The following is a 5252-nucleotide window of genomic DNA, read 5'->3' as shown; positions in this document are numbered from 1 at the left end:
CTGGCTGGTGGGGGGAGGCTTCACGTACAGCTGCTGTTCCACAGACAGAGGGTGTGGTGATCAGGAGGCTGTGGTGATCAGGAGGCTGCGGTGATCAGGGGGCTGCTGTTGCTTGGATCTGCGACACAATGGCAAACCAAGTGGCTGAGAGAGAGGTCATGGCAGTTATTTTCAGGGATGTTCCAAGCAGAGGAAGGTGTGACCTTGCTCTTTTCCAAGTCTGTTGAGAGGTGTTATATTACTGGGGAACTTATTTTGGGCAACAGAGGACTGGAAACTACCTGCATGTCTTTCACAGTATGTGGGTGGTTCTTTGGACTAAAGGCTTGAAGGTCACTTAAATATTGGTGTAGAAGGAACACATGCTCTATTCTGTCTACTAAGCACCAAAAGCACATGATATTCTTGCAACACAAGAGTATCTGCTACACATCATTAAAACCTCCACGTTAGGGTCTTGGTGAAGCCTTTAGCTGAGTATCTTTGGTGAGTCTTCCTTTGTCCTGGTTTCAATGATCCTCTGTGGCTATTTGGACTTTGTGGTTGATGGGTCTCTCTCTCTTTCTCTCTCTCTCTCTCTCTCTCTCTCTCTCTCTCTCTCTCTTTCTCTTTCAACTCACCTTGGACTCTGCTTGTGAGGCCAATTTGAACTGTGAGAACTTTTTTCTAACTGCAAAGGCTCCAACTTTGAAATAGAGTTCTCCTGTAATATCTTACTCATATGTAGATCTACAAGAGTCAAGCTCATAGGAACAGATCATAGAATGATGGTTGCCAGGACTGGGAGGTGGGAGAAATGGGGGAGATGTTGGTCAAAGGGTACAAACTTCTAGTTATCAGATGAGTAAGTCTTAGGATTCTAATGTACAGCATGGTGACTATAGGAACAGACTGTGTTATGTACTTCAATATGGCGAGGAGAGTAGATCCCAAATGTTCTCACCACAAAAGGTAATTATGTGAGGGATGGATGTGTTAATTAACCATATTGTGATAACAATTTCACAATATATACATGTATCAAGTTAACACATGTACACCTTAAACTTACACAATATGTCAATTATATCATAATAAAGGTGGGAAAAAAGAAACACAAATAAAAGAAAATAGAGTTCTCCTCAACTTCATATTAACTACTCTGGTTAGTTGATTTTATCAACCTTCTCTACATTAATGCAAATATAATAATTAACCTGAAGTTTCTCTCTCTCTCTTAATGATGTTCTGTACTTGCTGCAAAAACCAACCCTATAATATCATTATAATGAGAAGAATTTTTATTTATTTAATTTTATTTAGTCTATGTCTTTTATTAACCTAAATGCAATTACTCATCTTCTGGTTTGTTGAAGCAATAGGTCAGGCAACATTTGCCACAATAATGTCTGTCAAAGTGGCTGGCCATAAACACTCCACCACACTCATCTGAGGGCACTCCCGAAGAAGGCGACTGATTTTGCCATTCTCATCCACTTTGTAGTATTTCAGGACAGCTTAACCTTCTCTCTCTTATGCTTGTTCTTCCTGGGAGCGGTGTAAGACTGCTTCTTCCTTTTCTTAGCACCACCATGAAGTCTCAACACAAGAGGAAGAGTGGACTCCTTTTGAATGTTGTAGTCAGACAAAGTATGTCCGTCTTCCAATTGCTTGCCAGCAAAGATCAGTGTTTGCTGATGAGGAGGAATTCCTTCCTTATCCTGGATCTTGGCCTTTACATTTTCTATCGTATCCAAGGGTTCAACCTCGAGAGTGATGGTCTTCCCCGTGAGGGTTTTCATGAAAATCTGCATCTTGGCGGGGACTCCACTGCAGATGGCAGATTGAAAAAAAAAAAGCATAATGAGAATTTTATGCAACTTATTGATTTAGGTGGGAGAATATAATTTTTTTGAGTTAATGTAGAAAACTTGATGGTCACTTCCTTTAACCCATAAAAAATTAGAATAATAGCATTTTCTAGTATGTTCCAGGTCCTGATTGATGTTTGATATATCAAACAGGATATGTAATAGCAGAAATTCAGGGAATATTTGCTGAGATAATTAATGAGTAATTGTTGCCTCTTGACAACTAGTGATGACCATGTAAATAAGTAGGTTTTAGCCTCCTTTTAACATGAGAGGTGAGGAAAAGTCAGATAAATTGCTAATTTATAGCTATAGAAAATTAGAGCAACATAATGAAACTTTGCTGCTTAAAATACTTTAATTACTTACTGTGGTCACATTATTTGGATTTCCTAACCTCTGGTTCTCCTGAAGTTCAGCAGACATTGCCATTTGCTGAGACTATGAGTGTGAACAAATCAGCATTTGAAATCTTTGAACTTATCGTAACACATTAAGCGCTCAGCCTGTTTTGTCTTCCAGATGGAAAGTATAGTGTCAGTCACCGGTGACTGGGCGCTTAACATGTTAAAAGCAATCACTATTACTGTGAAAACATCTATATCTATCCTTTACTTACTCAAAACCCACATGCATTATACTTATATTCCTCAGTATACACATTTCTTTAATAATTTCTAAATAATTTCTTTATCAAATTAATAGTATAATACATAGAAGAATGTTTGAAGAGTTAGTAGGAGCTGGTTCTAAAAAGTGATAATTAAAATTGAACCTTATTTATTCAATAAGAATTCCAGGAATACTATCAGTATATAGATACCTGATTTTAATTTAAATATATTATACGTTATTTTTATATTAGACATTATTATTTGTATATTATGTTATTTTACTTAATCTTATATACAAATTTGTGCACAGGTAGGGTCCCTTGATTGGGGCCATGGGAAGTTGGCCTGCCTGGGGGGAGGGGAGGGGCCGCAGGAGGTTGGTTGTGGGAGCGCACTGACCACCAGGGGGCAGCTCCTGCATTGAGCGTCTGCCACATGGTGGTCAGTGCGCATCATAGCGACTGGTCAACCGGACGTTAAGTCACTTAGGCTTTTATATATATATAGATATATATGTGTGTGTGTATATATATATCTACATATATAAAAGGCTAATATGCAAAGTGTCCCTGTGGGAGTTTGACCAGGAAACTGGGAGTTCTATCACTCATTATGGTGTGCGTTGACCACCAGGGGGCTGCGCAGAACAAAGGAAGGCCCCGGCCAGCAGCAGAAGTCCCTGACCACCAGCCAGGCCTAGGGACCCTTCCCATGCACGAATTTCATGCACCGGGCCGTGTGTTTGTGTGTGTGTGTGTGTGTGTGTGTGTGTGTGTGTGTGTTTTGTTCTTTTTCAATGAGAGGATGAAATTTGCAGAAGCAACTAATTTGTTTTGAACTTGTAATGAAGACTAGTGCTATCTTTGCACTTCCAGGACAGTGTTCTGGAAAATGTTGAAAAGTCAAAAGCATTTTCATAACAAAATAAGGAGTGTTTTTTTCTCCTGGTGACTCTCCTGATGAAAGGATGCTCCCGCCACCGCATTCTCCTTGCTGGCTCCTTCCCCTGGGAGGCAGTGGTTGCCTAGTGATATGGGACCTACTGTTGCCTGCAGCTGTAAAGGCAGCCTCTGATTAGCTAATCAATTATTAGAATTGATTGGCAAATAAGTGTGCTCTCAAACCAGGGGGAAGAAATGAGATTCTATAGATTTCTCTCATCCCTCATTATGTTTGTAAAGTAATTTGGGTTTGACTCCTGCCGGGATCTGCAATTTTGCTCATTTTCTATTTGTTTTCTCCTCATATTCTTCCCAGGACAGAGCTTCTCATTCTCTCCCTGTGGTACTGACTTGAACCCAGTCTCCCTCTTCTAGCTCGGGTTACTAGTTTTTAAGGTTCTCTTGCTTTCTCTCTCTTATTTAAAAGAAATCTTACTTATTGTAGAAGTTGACTCCTTAACCGAATCGTAAGTGATGGGCAGCAGATGACCAGGAAAGGAGTGGGGGGGAGCAGTGGCTGGGCTTCATTGTAACCTTTGTGGGCCCTAGACATTCTACTTGAAGCAGTCAGTCAATCAATCGATCGGACACTCACAGTGTCCCAAAAATGTATGCACACTGATAGCTCAGTTGATGTTTCTTTCTTTGCAGATTTAAACCATTGGAATTAATAATGGGTTAGAAATGTATGTACGTTTTTCCATGTGTATACACACACACACACACACACACACACTCACGATTGTGATGGTATAAAGATGAATATAACCCAGGCTGCATTACATGAACTTATTTTATGATTTTTAAAAAGAAAACATTTCCCTGAGCCCCAAAGTGTCTCCTGAACCCCTATGTGCTGTGGCTGCTCTGTGTCAGGGATGCGGTCTTCTTAAAGAAGTCCAGCAGGAGAAAAAAGTAGGTGGGGGAGGGGGGACATGAGAATCAGTTCTCAGTAGCCTGCGGGAGACAGGCCATGCATGAGCAAGCACCTTGCTGAAGGGAGTGGTCCGTACCTACATGTTAGAATGTGGCTGCAAATGAGATATGCAGCAGATTCAACAAACACTTGATGGGGTTCTTCTCAGTGCCCAGTACTATAGAAGGAGCCTGTAGAAATGATCTCATTTAGTCTTTCTGTCTCTATGACCACTGGTGCTTTCTTTACAGATGAAATGATGGACTAGGAAAGAGGGTTCTGGTTCAGGTAATGAGTAAGGCGGTCCAGGATCTGGACTTTCATAAGCGCTGGAGAGTATTCTGATGTGGATGGACCACGGGATGTACTAATAAAACACTGAAATATTTTTCCTGACTCAGAGCTACCTGTGTGTCATGTGATGTCAGTTACGTCCTGAGTACTGGTTTCCTCAGGAGAATGAGGGTGGATACACTTTTGAGGATCACAGGACTGAAGGTAGATTTCAAAGCACTGAAAGAACTTCATCATTGTCTTGGCTTCAAGCCTTTTGTGGAATGGATATGAAACAAAAATATATACTAGTATAGTTATGAATATATGTTTTTGATAAACATGTACATTTATATATGGTACAGATTAGTAGCGATGACCTTCTCTCTCTCTCTCTCTCTCCCCCTCCCTCTTTCCTTCCCTCCCAAGAGATTAATTTTCCGAACATTTTCTGAATTATTGGGACAGGTACCAAGAACATCACCCCATGCTGTTTTTGAGAGAGATCCCTTGATCTGACATAAAAAGGGCTTTGACCAAGTAAGGGAAACCATGGTTTTGGGTATTTAGTTTGGAAACAGTTTCCCCCTTTAGTTCAGTGAGCCCAGTGTAGTTGCTATTAATTGACCAACCTAGAAGAATAGTAATACTATTCTAA

The 5252-nt window shown here is 40.5% G+C and overlaps 1 pseudogene; it reads right to left on the bottom strand.

Moving 5' to 3' along the window:
* Positions 1–1330: 1330 nt before the first annotated feature.
* Positions 1331–1793, bottom strand: LOC139019356 (ubiquitin-ribosomal protein eS31 fusion protein-like; annotated as a pseudogene).
* Positions 1794–5252: the final 3459 nt, after the last annotated feature.

The sequence above is a fragment of the Myotis yumanensis genome, unplaced genomic scaffold (genome assembly GCF_028538775.1).
Source record: "Myotis yumanensis isolate MYYU_CA2020_CCGP unplaced genomic scaffold, mMyoYum1.0.hap1 SCAF_11, whole genome shotgun sequence".
NCBI lineage: Eukaryota > Metazoa > Chordata > Mammalia > Chiroptera > Vespertilionidae > Myotis > Myotis yumanensis.
The sequence above is the reverse complement of the archived record's forward strand: the minus strand, read 5'-3'. Positions and strand labels throughout refer to the sequence as shown.